The sequence below is a fragment of the Aegilops tauschii genome, chromosome 7 (assembly GCF_002575655.3).
Source record: "Aegilops tauschii subsp. strangulata cultivar AL8/78 chromosome 7, Aet v6.0, whole genome shotgun sequence".
NCBI lineage: Eukaryota > Viridiplantae > Streptophyta > Magnoliopsida > Poales > Poaceae > Aegilops > Aegilops tauschii.
The window spans coordinates 544312996-544331142 of record NC_053041.3 but is presented as its reverse complement, the minus strand read 5'-3'; positions in this window follow the sequence as shown (position 1 = coordinate 544331142).

The window sequence follows — 18147 nt, the reverse complement described above, 5'->3', positions numbered from 1 at the left end:
TGAAAAGGTTGAAAGTTGGCATGGTATCATCATTTCACCCACATAGCATATGCAAGAAAGTAGAGAGGGTTACGGAAAAAACTGGTTGCACTTCGTGTACAAAACGGACAATCTCTTTCGAAGTGTCAAGGTTTCATACGGAAACTCGTCTGTTACAAAGGGATTTCATTTTTTTGAACTTATTTGAAGTCCATAATTTTTTTGTGTTCAAAATGCACCATTCAAAGCCACATCATCAATTTTCAACCCTTTCTGACTTCATTTGTTATTTTCCATGCATTTACTGATTTTTTTGAGCTACAAGACCCTGAAATTGAAAAGCACTACAAATGAACTCTGAAAAGAGTGAAAGTTGGCATGGTATCATCATTTCACCCACATAGCATGTGCAAGAAAGTAGAGAGGGTTACGGCAAAAACTGGATGCACTTCGTGTACAAAACGGACAATCTCTTTCGAAGTATCAGGGTTTCATACGGAAACTCGTCTGTTATACAAAGGGATTTCATTTTTTTGAACTTATTTGAACTCCATACTTTTTCTGTGTTCAAAACGCACCATTCAAAGCCACATCATCAATTTTCAACCCTTTCTGACTTCATTTATTATTTTCCATGCATTTACTGATTTTTTTGAGCTATAAGACCCTGAAATTGAAAAGCACTATAAATGAACTCTGAAAAGGATGAAAGTTGGCATGGTATCATCATTTCACCCACATAGCATGTGCAAGAAAGTAGAGAGGGTTACGGCAAAAACTAGATGCACTTCGTGTACAAAACGGACAATCTCTTTCGAAGTATCAGGGTTTCATACGGAAACTCGTCTGTTATACAAAGGGATTTCATTTTTTTGAACTTATTTGAACTCCATAGTTTTTATGTGTTCAAAATGCACCATTCAGAGCCACATCATCAATTTTCAACCCTTTCCAACTTCATTTATTATTTTCCATGCATTACTGATTTTTTTGACCTATAAGACCCTGAAATTGAAAAGCACTACAAATGAACTCTGAAAAGGTTGAAAGTTGCCATGGTATCATCATTTCACCCACATAGCATGTGAAAGAAAGTAGAGAGGGTTACGGCAAAAACTAGATGCACTTCGTGTACAAAACAGACAATCTTTTTCGAAGTATCAGGGTTGCATACGGGAACTCGTCTGTTATACAAAGGGATTTCATTTTTTTGAACTTATTTGAACTCCATAGTTTTTATGTGTTCAAAATGCAGCATTCAGAGCCACATCATTAATTTTCAACACTTTCTGACTTCATTTATTATTTTCCATGCATTTACTGATTTTTTTGAACTATAAGACCCTGAAATTGAAAAGCACTACAAATGAACTCTGAGAAGGTTGAAAGTTGGCATGGTATCATCATTTCACCAACATAGCATGTGCAAGAAAGTAGAGAGGGTTACGGCAAAAACTGGTTCCACTTCGTGTACAAAACGGACAATCTCTTTCGAAGTGTCAGGGTTTCATACGGAAACTCGTCTGTTACAAAGGGATTTCATTTTTTTGAACTTATTTGAAGTCCATAATTTTTATGTGTTCGAAATGCACCATTCAAAGCCACATCATCAATTTTCAACCCTTTCTGACTTCATTTGTTATTTTCCATGCATTTACTGATTTTTTGAGCTACAAGACCCTGAAATTGAAAAGCACTACAAATGAACTCTGAAAAGAGTAAAAGTTGGCATGGTATCATCATTTCACCCACATAGCATGTGCAAGAAAGTAGAGAGGGTTACGGCAAAAACTGGATGCACTTCGTGTACAAAACGGACAATCTCTTTCGAAGTATCAGGGTTTCATACGGAAACTCGTCTGTTATACAAAGGGATTTCATTTTTTGAACTTATTTGAACTCCATAGTTTTTCTGTGTTCAAAACGCACCATTCAGAGCCACATCATCAATTTTCAACCCTTTCTGACTTCATTTATTATTTTCCATGCATTTACTGATTTTTTTGAGCTATAAGACCCTGAAATTGAAAAGCACTATAAATGAACTCTGAAAAGGTTGAAAGTTGGCATGGTATCATCATTTCACCCACATAGCATGTACAAGAAAGTAGAGAGGGTTACGGAAAAAACTAGATGCACTTCGTGTACAAAACGGACAATCTCTTTCGAAGTATCAGGGTTTCATACGGAAACTCGTCTGTTATACAAAGGGATTTCATTTTTTTGAACTTATTTGAACTCCATAGTTTTTATGTGTTCAAAACGCACCATTCAAAGCCACATCGTCAATTTTCAACCCTTTCTGACTTCATTTATTAGTTTCCATGCATTTACTGATTTTTTTGAGCTATAAGACCCTGAAATTGAAAAGCACTTCAAATGAACTCTTGAAAGGTTGAAAGTTGGCATGGTATCATCATTTCACCCACATAGCATGTGCAAGAAAGTAGAGAGGGTTACGGCAAAAACTAGATGCACTTCGTGTACAAAACAGACAATCTCTTTCGAAGTATCAAGGTTTCATACGGAAACTCGTCTGTTATACAAAGGGATTTCATTTTTTTGAACTTATTTGAACTCCATAGTTTTTATGTGTTCAAAATGCACCATTCAGAGCCACATCATCAATTTTCAACCCTTTCTGACTTCATTTATTATTTTCCATGCATTTACTGATTTTTTGAGCTACAAGACCCTGAAATTGAAAAGCACTAAAAATGAACTCTGAAAAGGTTGAAAGTTGGCATGGTATCATCATTTCACCCACATAGCATATGCAAGAAAGTAGAGAGGGTTACGGAAAAAACTGGTTGCACTTCGTGTACAAAACGGACAATCTCTTTCGAAGTGTCAAGGTTTCATACGGAAACTCGTCTGTTACAAAGGGATTTCATTTTTTTGAACTTATTTGAAGTCCATAATTTTTCTGTGTTCAAAATGCACCATTCAAAGCCACATCATCAATTTTCAACCCTTTCTGACTTCATTTGTTATTTTCCATGCATTTACTGATTTTTTTGAGCTACAAGACCCTGAAATTGAAAAGCACTACAAATGAACTCTGAAAAGAGTGAAAGTTGGCATGGTATCATCATTTCACCCGCATAGCATGTGCAAGAAAGTAGAGAGGGTTACGGCAAAAACTGGATGCACTTCGTGTACAAAACGGACAATCTCTTTCGAAGTATCAGGGTTTCATACGGAAACTCGTCTGTTATACAAAGGGATTTCATTTTTTTGAACTTATTTGAACTCCATAGTTTTTCTGTGTTCAAAACGCACCATTCAAAGCCACATCATCAATTTTCAACCCTTTCTGACTTCATTTATTATTTTCCATGCATTTACTGATTGTTTTGAGCTATAAGACCCTGAAATTGAAAAGCACTATAAATGAACTCTGAAAAGGTTGAAAGTTGGCATGGTATCATCATTTCACCCACATAGCATGTGCAAGAAAGTAGAGAGGGTTACGGCAAAAACTAGATGCACTTCGTGTACAAAACAGACAATCTCTTTCGAAGTATCAGGGTTTCATACGGAAACTCGTCTGTTATACAAAGGGATTTCATTTTTTTGAACTTATTTGAACTCCATAGTTTTTATGTGTTCAAAATGCACCATTCAGAGCCACATCATCAATTTTCAACCCTTTCCAACTTCATTTATTATTTTCCATGCATTACTGTTTTTTTGACCTATAAGACCCTGAAATTGAAAAGCACTACAAATGAACTCTGAAAAGGTTGAAAGTTGGCATGGTATCATCATTTCACCCACATAGCATGTGAAAGAAAGTAGAGAGGGTTACGGCAAAAACTAGATGCACTTCGTGTACAAAACAGATAATCTCTTTCGAAGTATCAGGGTTGCATACGGAAACTCGTCTGTTATACAAAGGGATTTCATTTTTTTGAACTTATTTGAACTCCATAGTTTTCATGTGTTCAAAATGCAGCATTCAGAGCCACATCATTAATTTTCATCCCTTTCTGACTTCATTTATTATTTTCCATGCATTTACTGATTTTTTTGAACTATAAGACCCTGAAATTGAAAAGCACTACAAATGAACTCTGAAAAGGTTGAAAGTTGGCATGGTATCATCATTTCACCCACATAGCATGTGAAATAAAGTAGAGAGGGTTACGGCAAAAACTAGATGCACTTCGTGTACAAAACAGACAATCTCTTTCGAAGTATCAGGGTTGCATACGGAAACTCGTCTGTTATACAAAGGGATTTCATTTTTTTGAACTTATTTGAACTCCATAGTTTTTCTGTGTTCAACATGCACCATTCAGAGCCACATCATTAATTTTCAACCCTTTCTGACTTCATTTATTATTTTCCATGCATTTACTGATTTTTTTGAACTATAAGACCCTGAAATTGAAAAGCACTACAAATGAACTCTGAAAAGGTTGAAAGTTGGCATGGTATCATCATTTCACCCACATAGCATGTGCAAGAAAGTAGAGAGGGTTACGGCAAAAACTGGTTGCACTTCGTGTACAAAACGGACAATCTCTTTCGAAGTGTCAGGGTTTCATACGGAAACTCGTCTGTTACAAAGGGATTTCATTTTTTTGAACTTATTTGAAGTCCATAATTTTTATGTGTACAAAATGCACCATTCAAAGCCACATCATCAATTTTCAACCCTTTCTGACTTCATTTGTTATTTTCCATGCATTTACTGATTTTTTTGAGCTACAAGACCCTGAAATTGAAAAGCACTACAAATGAACTCTGAAAAGAGTAAAAGTTGGCATGGTATCATCATTTCACCCACATAGCATGTGCAAGAAAGTAGAGAGGGTTACGGCAAAAACTGGATGCACTTCGTGTACAAAACGGACAATCTCTTTCGAAGTATCAGGGTTTCATACGGAAACTCGTCTGTTATACAAAGGGATTTCATTTTTTTGAACTTATTTGAACTCCATAGTTTTTCTGTGTTCAAAACACACTATTCAGAGCCACATCATCAATTTTCAACCCTTTCTGACTTCATTTATTATTTTCCATGCATTTACTGATTTTTTTGAGCTATAAGACCCTGAAATTGAAAAGCACTATAAATGAACTCTGAAAAGGTTGAAAGTTGGCATGGTATCATCATTTCACCCACATAGCATGTACAAGAAAGTAGAGAGGGTTACGGAAAAAACTAGATGCACTTCGTGTACAAAACGGACAATCTCTTTCGAAGTATCAGGGTTTCATACGGAAACTCGTCTGTTATACAAAGGGATTTCATTTTTTGAACTTATTTGAACTCCATAGTTTTTATGTGTTCAAAACGCACCATTCAAAGCCACATCGTCAATTTTCAACCCTTTCTGACTTCATTTATTAGTTTCCATGCATTTACTGATTTTTTTGAGCTATAACACCCTGAAATTGAAAAGCACTTCAAATGAAGTCTTGAAAGGTTGAAAGTTGGCATGGTATCATCATTTCACCCACATAGCATGTGCAAGAAACTAGAGAGGGTTACGGCAAAAACTAGATGCACTTCGTGTACAAAACAGACAATCTCTTTCGAAGTATCAGGGTTTCATACGGAAACTCATCTGTTATACAAAGGGATTTCATTTTTTTGAACTTATTTGAACTCCATAGTTTTTATGTGTTCAAAATGCACCATTCAGAGCCACATCATCAATTTTCAACCCTTTCTGACTTCATTTATTATTTTCTATGCGTTTTCTGATTTTTTTTGACCTATAAGACCCTGAAATTGAAAAGCACTACAAATGAACTCTGAAAAGGTTGAAAGTTGGCATGGTATCATCATTTCACCCACATAGCATATGCAAGAAAGTAGAGAGGGTTACGGAAAAAACTGGTTGCACTTCGTGTACAAAACGGACAATCTCTTTCGAAGTGTCAAGGTTTCATACGGAAACTCGTCTGTTACAAAGGGATTTCATTTTTTTGAACTTATTTGAAGTCCATAATTTTTCTGTGTTCAAAATGCACCATTCAAAGCCACATCATCAATTTTCAACCCTTTCTGACTTCATTTGTTATTTTCCATGCATTTACTGATTTTTTTGAGCTACAAGACCCTGAAATTGAAAAGCACTACAAATGAACTCTGAAAAGAGTGAAAGTTGGCATGGTATCATCATTTCACCCACATAGCATGTGCAAGAAAGTAGAGAGGGTTACGGCAAAAACTGGATGCACTTCGTGTACAAAACGGACAATCTCTTTCGAAGTATCAGGGTTTCATACGGAAACTCGTCTGTTATACAAAGGGATTTCATTTTTTTGAACTTATTTGAACTCCATAGTATTTCTGTGTTCAAAACGCACCATTCAAAGCCACATCATCAATTTTCAACCCTTTCTGACTTCATTTATTATTTTCCATGCATTTACTGATTTTTTTGAGCTATAAGACCCTGAAATTGAAAAGCACTATAAATGAACTCTGAAAAGGTTGAAAGTTGGCATGGTATCATCATTTCACCCACATAGCATGTGCAAGAAAGTAGAGAGGGTTACGGCAAAAACTAGATGCACTTCGTGTACAAAACGGACAATCTCTTTCGAAGTATCAGGGTTTCATACGGAAACTCGTCTGTTATACAAAGGGATTTCATTTTTTTGAACTTATTTGAACTCCATAGTTTTTATGTGTTCAAAAGGCACCATTCAGAGCCACATCATCAATTTTCAACCCTTTCCAACTTCATTTATTATTTTCCATGCATTACTGATTTTTTGACCTATAAGACCCTGAAATTGAAAAGCACTACAAATGAACTCTGAAAAGGTTGAAAGTTGGCATGGTATCATCATTTCACCCACATAGCATGTGAAAGAAAGTAGAGAGGGTTACGGCAAAAACTAGATGCACTTCGTGTACAAAACAGACAATCTCTTTCGAAGTATCAGGGTTGCATACGGAAACTCGTCTGTTATACAAAGGGATTTCATTTTTTTGAACTTATTTGAACTCCATAGTTTTTATGTGTTCAAAATGCAGCATTCAGAGCCACATCATTAATTTTCAACCCTTTCTGACTTCATTTATTATTTTCCATGCATTTACTGATTTTTTTGAACTATAAGACCCTGAAATTGAAAAGCACTACAAATGAACTCTGAAAAGGTTGAAAGTTGGCATGGTATCATCATTTCACCCACATAGCATGTGAAAGAAAGTAGAGAGGGTTACGGCAAAAACTAGATGCACTTCGTGTACAAAACAGACAATCTCTTTCGAAGTATCAGGGTTGCATACGGAAACTCGTCTGTTATACAAAGGGATTTCATTTTTTTGAACTTATTTGAACTCCATAGTTTTTATGTGTTCAAAATGCAGCATTCAGAGCCACATCATTAATTTTCAACCCTTTCTGACTTCATTTATTATTTTCCATGCATTTACTGATTTTTTTGAACTATAAGACCCTGAATTGAAAAGCACTACAAATGAACTCTGAAAAGGTTGAAAGTTGGCATGGTATCATCATTTCACCCACATAGCATGTGCAAGAAAGTAGAGAGGGTTACAGCAAAAACTGGTTGCACTTCGTGTACAAAACGGACAATCTCTTTCGAAGTGTCAGGGTTTCATTCGGAAACTCGTCTGTTACAAAGGGATTTCATTTTTTTGAACTTATTTGAAGTCCATAATTTTTATGTGTTCAAAATGCACCATTCAAAGCCACATCATCAATTTTCAACCCTTTCTGACTTCATTTGTTATTTTCCATGCATTTACAGATTTTTTTGAGCTACAAGACCCTGAAATTGAAAAGCACTACAAATGAACTCTGAAAAGAGTAAAAGTTGGCATGGTATCATCATTTCACCCACATAGCATGTGCAAGAAAGTAGAGAGGGTTACGGCAAAAACTGGATGCACTTCGTGTACAAAACGGACAATCTCTTTCGAAGTATCAGGGTTTCATACGGAAACTCATCTGTTATACAAAGGGATTTCATTTTTTTGAACTTATTTGAACTCCATAGTTTTTCTGTGTTCAAAACGCACCATTCAGAGCCACATCATCAATTTTCAACCCTTTCTGACTTCATTTATTATTTTCCATGCATTTACTGATTTTTTTGAGCTATAAGACCCTGAAATTGAAAAGCACTATAAATGAACTCTGAAAAGGTTGAAAGTTGGCATGGTATCATCATTTCACCCACATTGCATGTACAAGAAAGTAGAGAGGGTTACGGAAAAAACTAGATGCACTTCGTGTACAAAACGGACAATCTCTTTCGAAGTATCAGGGTTTCATACGGAAACTCGTCTGTTATACAAAGGGATTTCATTTTTTTGAACTTATTTGAACTCCATAGTTTTTATGTGTTCAAAACGCACCATTCAAAGCCACATCGTCAATTTTCAACCCTTTCTGACTTCATTTATTAGTTTCCATGCATTTACTGATTTTTTTGAGCTATAAGACCCTGAAATTGAAAAGCACTTCAAATGAACTCTTGAAAGGTTGAAAGTTGGCATGGTATCATCATTTCACCCACATAGCATGTGCAAGAAAGTAGAGAGGGTTACGGCAAAAACTAGATGCACTTCATGTACAAAACAGATAATCTCTTTCGAAGTATCAGGGTTGCATACGGAAACTCGTCTGTTATACAAAGGGATTTCATTTTTTTTGAACTTATTTGAACTCCATAGTTTTTCTGTGTTCAAAATGCACCATTCAGAGCCACATCATTAATTTTCAACCCTTTCTGACTTCATTTATTATTTTCCATGCATTTACTGATTTTTTTGAACTATAAGACCCTGAAATTGAAAAGCACTACAAATGAACTCTGAAAAGGTTGAAAGTTGGCATGGTATCATCATTTCACCCACATAGCATGTGCAAGAAAGTAGAGAGGGTTACGGCAAAAACTGGTTGCACTTCGTGTACAAAACGGACAATCTCTTTCGAAGTGTCAGGGTTTCATACGGAAACTCGTCTGTTACAAAGGGATTTCATTTTTTTGAACTTATTTGAAGTCCATAATTTTTATGTGTTCAAAAGCACCATTCAAAGCCACATCATCAATTTTCAACCCTTTCTGACTTCATTTGTTATTTTCTATGCGTTTACTGATTTTTTTGAACTATAAGACCCTGAAATTGAAAAGCACTACAAATGAACTCTGAAAAGGTTGAAAGTTGGCATGGTATCATCATTTCACCCACATAGCATATGCAAGAAAGTAGAGAGGGTTACGGAAAAAACTGGTTGCACTTCGTGTACAAAACGGACAATCTCTTTCGAAGTGTCAAGGTTTCATACGGAAACTCGTCTGTTACAAAGGGATTTCATTTTTTTGAACTTATTTGAAGTCCATAATTTTTCTGTGTTCAAAATGCACCATTCAAAGCCACATCATCAATTTTCAACCCTTTCTGACTTCATTTGTTATTTTCCATGCATTTACTGATTTTTTTGAGCTACAAGACCCTGAAATTGAAAAGCACTACAAATGAACTCTGAAAAGAGTGAAAGTTGGCATGGTATCATCATTTCACCCACATAGCATGTGCAAGAAAGTAGAGAGGGTTACGGCAAAAACTGGATGCACTTCGTGTACAAAACGGACAATCTCTTTCGAAGTATCAGGGTTTCATATGGAAACTCGTCTGTTATACAAAGGGATTTCATTTTTTTGAACTTATTTGAACTCCATAGTTTTTCTGTGTTCAAAACGCACCATTCAAAGCCACATCATCAATTTTCAACCCTTTCTGAATTCATTTATTATTTTCCATGCATTTACTGATTTTTTTGAGCTATAAGACCCTGAAATTGAAAAGCACTATAAATGAACTCTGAAAAGGTTGAAAGTTGGCATGGTATCATCATTTCACCCACATAGCATGTGCAAGAAAGTAGAGAGGGTTACGGCAAAAACTAGATGCACTTCGTGTACAAAACGGACAATCTCTTTCGAAGTATCAGGGTTTCATACGGAAACTCGTCTGTTATACAAAGGGATTTCATTTTTTTGAACTTATTTGAACTCCATAGTTTTTATGTGTTCAAAATGCACCATTCAGAGCCACATCATCAATTTTCAACCCTTTCCAACTTCATTTATTATTTTCCATGCATTACTGTTTTTTTGACCTATAAGACCCTGAAATTGAAAAGCACTACAAATGAACTCTGAAAAGGTTGAAAGTTGGCATGGTATCATCATTTCACCCACATAGCATGTGAAAGAAAGTAGAGAGGGTTACGGCAAAAACTAGATGCACTTCGTGTACAAAACAGACAATCTCTTTCGAAGTATCAGGGTTGCATACGGAAACTCGTCTGTAATACAAAGGGATTTCATTTTTTTGAACTTATTTGAACTCCATAGTTTTTATGTGTTCAAAATGCAGCATTCAGAGCCACATCATTAATTTTCAACCCTTTCTGACATCATTTATTATTTTCCATGCATTTACTGATTTTTTTGAACTATAAGACCCTGAAATTGAAAAGCACTACAAATGAACTCTTGAAAGGTTGAAAGTTGGCATGGTATCATCATTTCACCCACATAGTATGTGAAAGAAAGTAGAGAGGGTTACGGCAAAAACTAGATGCACTTCGTGTACAAAACAGACAATCTCCTTCGAAGTATCAGGGTTGCATACGGAAACTCGTCTGTTATACAAAGGGATTTCATTTTTTGAACTTATTTGAACTCCATAGTTTTTCTGTGTTCAAAATGCACCATTCAGAGCCACATCATTAATTTTCAACCCTTTCTGACTTCATTTATTATTTTCCATGCATTTACTGATTTTTTTGAACTATAAGACCCTGAAATTGAAAAGCACTACAAATGAACTCTGAAAAGGTTGAAAGTTGGCATGGTATCATCATTTCACCCACATAGCATGTGCAAGAAAGTAGAGAGGGTTACGGCAAAAACTGGTTGCACTTCGTGTACAAAACGGACAATCTCTTTCGAAGTGTCAGGGTTTCATACGGAAACTCGTCTGTTACAAAGGGATTTCATTTTTTTGAACTTATTTGAATTCCATAATTTTTATGTGTTCAAAATGCACCATTCAAAGCCACATCATCAATTTTCAACCCTTTCTGACTTCATTTGTTATTTTCCATGCATTTACTGATTTTTTTGAGCTACAAGACCCTGAAATTGAAAAGCACTACAAATGAACTCTGAAAAGAGTAAAAGTTGGCATGGTATCATCATTTCACCCACATAGCATGTGCAAGAAAGTAGAGAGGGTTACGGCAAAAACTGGATGCACTTCGTGTACAAAACGGACAATCTCTTTCGAAGTATCAGGGTTTCATACGGAAACTCGTCTGTTATACAAAGGGATTTCATTTTTTTGGACTTATTTGAACTCCATAGTTTTTCTGTGTTCAAAACGCACCATTCAGAGCCACATCATCAATTTTCAACCCTTTCTGACTTCATTTATTATTTTCCATGCATTTACTGATTTTTTTGAGCTATAAGACCCTGAAATTGAAAAGCACTATAAATGAACTCTGAAAAGGTTGAAATTTGGCATGGTATCATCATTTCACCCACATAGCATGTACAAGAAAGTAGAGAGGGTTACGGAAAAAACTAGATGCACTTCGTGTACAAAACGGACAATCTCTTTCGAAGTATCAGGGTTTCATACGGAAACTCGTCTGTTATACAAAGGGATTTCATTTTTTTGAACTTATTTGAACTCCATAGTTTTTATGTGTTCAAAACGCACCATTCAAAGCCACATCGTCAATTTTCAACCCTTTCTGACTTCATCTATTAGTTTCCATTTATTTACTGATTTTTTTGAGCTATAAGACCCTGAAATTGAAAAGCACTTCAAATGAACTCTTGAAAGGTTGAAAGTTGGCATGGTATCATCATTTCACCCACATAGCATGTGCAAGAAAGTAGAGAGGGTTACGGCAAAAACTAGATGCACTTCGTGTACAAAACAGACAATCTCTTTCGAAGTATCAGGGTTGCATACGGAAACTCGTCTGTTATACAAAGGGATTTCATTTTTTTGAACTTATTTGAACTCCATAGTTTTTCTGGGTTCAAAATGCACCATTCAGAGCCACATCATTAATTTTCAACCCTTTCTGACTTCATTTATTATTTTCCATGCGTTTACTGATTTTTTTGAACTATAAGACCCTGAAATTGAAAAGCACTACAAATGAACTCTGAAAAGCTTGAAAGTTGGCATGGTATCATCATTTCACCCACATAGCATGTGCAAGAAAGTAGAGAGGGTTACGGCAAAAACTGGTTGCACTTCGTGTACAAAACGGACAATCTCTTTCGAAGTGTCAGTGTTTCATACGGAAACTCGTCTGTTACAAAGGGATTTCATTTTTTTGAACTTATTTGAATTCCATAATTTTTATGTGTTCAAAATGCACCATTCAAAGCCACATCATCAATTTTCAACCCTTTCTGACTTCATTTGTTATTTTCCATGCATTTACTAATTTTTTTGAGCTACAAGACCCTGAAATTGAAAAGCACTACAAATGAACTCTGAAAAGAGTAAAAGTTGGCATGGTATCATCATTTCACCCACATAGCATGTGCAAGAAAGTAGAGAGGGTTACGGCAAAAACTGGTTGCACTTCGTGTACAAAACGGACAATCTCTTTCGAAGTATCAGGGTTTCATACGGAAACTCGTCTGTTATACAAAGGGATTTCATTTTTTTGAACTTATTTGAACTCCATAGTTTTTCTGTGTTCAAAACGCACCATTCAGAGCCACATCATCAATTTTCAACCCTTTCTGACTTCATTTATTATTTTCCATGCATTTACTGATTTTTTTGAGCTATAAGACCCTGAAATTGAAAAGCACTATAAATGAACTCTGAAAAGGTTGAAAGTTGGCATGGTATCATCATTTCACCCACATAGCATGTACAAGAAAGTAGAGAGGGTTACGGAAAAAACTAGATGCACTTCGTGTACAAAACAGACAATCTCTTTCGAAGTATCAGGGTTTCATACGGAAACTCGTCTGTTATACAAAGGGATTTCATTTTTTTGAACTTATTTGAACTCCATAGTTTTTATGTGTTCAAAACGCACCATTCAAAGCCACATCGTCAATTTTCAACCCTTTCTGACTTCATTTATTAGTTTCCATGCATTTACTGATTTTTTTGAGCTGTAAGACCCTGAAATTGAAAAGCACTTCAAATGAACTCTTGAAAGGTTGAAAGTTGCCATGGTATCATCATTTCACCCACATAGCATGTGCAAGAAAGTAGAGAGGGTTACGGCAAAAACTAGATGCACTTCGTGTACAAAACAGACAATCTCTTTCGAAGTATCAGGGTTTCATACGGAAACTCGTCTGTTATACAAAGGGATTTCATTTTTTTGAACTTATTTGAACTCCATAGTTTTTATGTGTTCAAAATGCACCATTCAGAGCCACATCATCAATTTTCAACCCTTTCTGACTTCATTTATTATTTTCTATGCGTTTACTGATTTTTTTGAACTATAAGACCCTGAAATTGAAAAGCACTACAAATGAACTCTGAAAAGGTTGAAAGTTGGCATGGTATCATCATTTCACCCACATAGCATATGCAAGAAAGTAGAGAGGGTTACGGAAAAAACTGGTTGCACTTCGTGTACAAAACGGACAATCTCTTTCGAAGTGTCAAGGTTTCATACGGAAACTCGTCTGTTACAAAGGGATTTCATTTTTTTGAACTTATTTGAAGTCCATAAATTTTCTGTGTTCAAAATGCACCATTCAAAGCCACATCATCAATTTTCAACCCTTTCTGACTTCATTTGTTATTTTCCATGCATTTACTGATTTTTTTGAGCTACAAGACCCTGAAATTGAAAAGCACTACAAATGAACTCTGAAAAGAGTGAAAGTTGGCATGGTATCATCATTTCACCCACATAGCATGTGCAAGAAAGTAGAGAGGGTTACGGCAAAAACTGGATGCACTTCGTGTACAAAACGGACAATCTCTTTCGAAGTATCAGGGTTTCATACGGAAACTCGTCTGTTATACAAAGGGATTTCATTTTTTTGAACTTATTTGAACTCCATAGTTTTTCTGTGTTCAAAACGCACCATTCAAAGCCACATCATCAATTTTCAACCCTTTCTGAATTCATTTATTATTTTCCATGCATTTACTGATTTTTTTGAGCTATAAGACCCTGAAATTGAAAAGCACTATAAATGAACTCTGAAAAGGTTGAAAGTTGGCATGGTATCATCATTTCACCCACATAGCATGTGCAAGAAAGTAGAGAGGGTTACGGCAAAAACTAGATGCACTTCGTGTACAAAACGGACAATCTTTTTCGAAGTATCAGGGTTTCATACGGAAACTCGTCTGTTATACAAAGGGATTTCATTTTTTTGAACTTATTTGAACTCCATAGTTTTTATGTGTTCAAAATGCACCATTCAGAGCCACATCATCAATTTTCAACCCTTTCCAACTTCATTTATTATTTTCCATGCATTACTGTTTTTTTGACCTATAAGACCCTGAAATTGAAAAGCACTACAAATGAACTCTGAAAAGGTTGAAAGTTGGCATGGTATCATCATTTCACCCACATAGCATGTGAAAGAAAGTAGAGAGGGTTACGGAAAAAACTAGATACACTTCGTGTACAAAACAGACAATCTCTTTCGAAGTATCAGGGTTTCATACGGAAACTCGTCTGTTATACAAAGGGATTTCATTTTTTTGAACTTATTTGAACTCCATAGTTTTTATGTGTTCAAAACGCACCATTCAAAGACACATCGTCAATTTTCAACCCTTTCTGACTTCATTTATTAGTTTCCATGCATTTACTGATTTTTTTGAGCTATAAGACCCTGAAATTGAAAAGCACTTCAAATGAACTCTTGAAAGGTTGAAAGTTGCCATGGTATCATCATCTCACCCACATAGCATGTGCAAGAAAGTAGAGAGGGTTACGGCAAAAACTGGATGCACTTCGTGTACAAAACGGACAATCTCTTTCGAAGTATCAGGGTTTCATACGGAAACTCGTCTGTTATACAAAGGGATTTCATTTTTTTGAACTTATTTGAACTCCATAGTTTTTATGTGTTCAAAACGCACCATTCAAAGCCACATCGTCAATTTTCAACCCTTTCTGACTTCATTTATTAGTTTCCATGCATTTACTGATTTTTTTGAGCTATAAGACCCTGAAATTGAAAAGCACTTCAAATGAACTCTTGAAAGGTTGAAAGTTGGCATGGTATCATCATTTCACCCACATAGCATGTGCAAGAAAGTAGAGAGGGTTACGGCAAAAACTAGATGCACTTCGTGTACAAAACAGACAATCTCTTTCGAAGTATCAGGGTTGCATACGGAAACTCGTCTGTTATACAAAGGGATTTCATTTTTTTGAACTTATTTGAACTCCATAGTTTTTCTGGGTTCAAAATGCACCATTCAGAGCCACATCATTAATTTTCAACCCTTTCTGACTTCATTTATTATTTTCCATGCGTTTACTGATTTTTTTGAACTATAAGACCCTGAAATTGAAAAGCACTACAAATGAACTCTGAAAAGGTTGAAAGTTGGCATGGTATCATCATTTCACCCACATAGCATGTGCAAGAAAGTAGAGAGGGTTACGGCAAAAACTGGTTGCACTTCGTGTACAAAACGGACAATCTCTTTCGAAGTGTCAGGGTTTCATACGGAAACTCGTCTGTTACAAAGGGATTTCATTTTTTTGAACTTATTTGAAGTCCATAATTTTTATGTGTTCAAAATGCACCATTCAAAGCCACATCATCAATTTTCAACCCTTTCTGACTTCATTTCTTATTTTCCATGCATTTACCAATTTTTTTGAGCTACAAGACCCTGAAATTGAAAAGCACTACAAATGAACTCTGAAAAGAGTAAAAGTTGGCATGGTATCATCATTTCACCCACATAGCATGTGCAAGAAAGTAGAGAGGGTTACGGCAAAAACTGGATGCACTTCGTGTACAAAACGGACAATCTCTTTCGAAGTGTCAGGGTTTCATACGGAAACTCGTCTGTTACAAAGGGATTTCATTTTTTTGAACTTATTTGAAGTCCATAATTTTTATGTGTTCAAAATGCACCATTCAAAGCCACATCATCAATTTTCAACCCTTTCTGACTTCATTTGTTATTTTCCATGCATTTACTGATTTTTTTGAGCTACAAGACCCTGAAATTGAAAAGCACTACAAATGAACTCTGAAAAGAGTAAAAGTTGGCATGGTATCATCATTTCACCCACATAGCATGTGCAAGAAAGTAGAGAGGGTTACGGCAAAAACTGGATGCACTTCGTGTACAAAACGGACAATCTCTTTCGAAGTATCAGGGTTTCATACGGAAACTCGTCTGTTATACAAAGGGATTTCATTTTTTTGAACTTATTTGAACTCCATAGTTTTTCTGTGTTCAAAATGCACCATTCAAAACCACATCATCAATTTTCAACCCTTTCTGACTTCATTTGTTATTTTCCAGGCATTTACTGATTTTTTGAGCTATAAGACCCTGAAATTGAAAAGCACTACAAATGAACTGTGAAAAGGTTGAAAGTTGGCATGATATCATCATTTCACCCACATAGCGTGTGCAAGTATGTAGAGAAGGTTACGGAAAAAACTGGATGCACTTCGTGTACAAAACGGACAATCTCTTTCGAAGTACCAGGGTTTCATACGGAAACTCGTCTGTTACAAAGGGATTTCATTTTTTTGAACTTATTTGAACCCCATAGTTTTTGTGTGTTCAAAATGCACCATTCAAAGGCGCATCATCAATTTTCAACCCTTTCTGACTTCATTTGTAATTTTCCATGCATTTACTGATTTTTTTGAGCTATAAGACCCTAAAATTGAAAAGCACTATAAATGAACTCTGAAAAGGTTGAAAGTTGGCATGGTATCATCATTTCACCCACATAGCATGTGAAAGAAAGTAGAGAGGGTTACGGCAAAAATTGGATGCACTTCGTGTACAAAACGGACAATCTCTTTCGAAGTATCAGGGTTTCATACGGAAACTCGTCTGTTATACAAAGGGATTTCATTTTTTTGAACTTATTTGAACTCCATAGTTTTTATGTGTTCAAAATGCACCATTCAGAGCCACATCATCAATTTTCAACCCTTTCCAACTTCATTTATTATTTTCCATGCATTACGGATTTTTTTGACCAATAAGACCCTGAAATTGAAAAGCACTACAAATGAACTCTGAAAAGGTTGAAAGTTGGCATGGTATCATCATTTCACCCACATAGCATGTGAAAGAAAGTAGAGAGGGTTACGGCAAAAACTAGATGCACTTCGTGTACAAAACGGACAATCTCTTTCGAAGTATCAGGGTTTCATACGGAAACTCGTCTGTTATACAAAGGGATTTCATTTTTTGAACTTATTTGAACTCCATAGCTTTTCTGTGTTGAAAACGCACCATTCAAAGCCACATCATCAATTTTCAACCCTTTCTGACTTCATTTGTTATTTTCCATGCATTTACTGATTTTTTTGAGCTATAAGACCCTGAAATTGAAAAGCACTATAAATGAACTCTGAAAAGGTTGAAAGTTGGCATGGTATCATCATTTCACCCACATAGCATGTGCAAGAAAGTAGAGAGGGTTACGGCAAAAACTGGATGCACTTCGTGTACAAAACGGACAATCTCTTTCGAAGTATCAGGGTTTCATACGGAAACTCGTCTGTTGTACAAAGGGATTTCATTTTTTTGAACTTATTTGAACTCCATAGTTTTTCTGTGTTCAAAATGCACCATTCAAAGCCACATCGTCAATTTTCAACCCTTTCTGACTTCATTTGTTATTTTCCATGCATTTACTGATTTTTTTGAGCTACAAGACCCTGAAATTGAAAAGCACTACAAATGAACTCCGAAAAGGATGAAAGTTGGCATGGTATCATCATTTCACCCACATAGCATGTGCAAGAAAGTAGAGAGGGTTATGGCAAAAACTAGATGCACTTCGTGTACAAAACGGACAATCTCTTTCGAAGTATCAGGGTTTCATATGGAAACTTGTCTGTTATACAAAGGGATTTCATTTTTTTTGAACTTATTTGAACTCCATAGTTTTTCTGTGTTCAAAATGCACCATT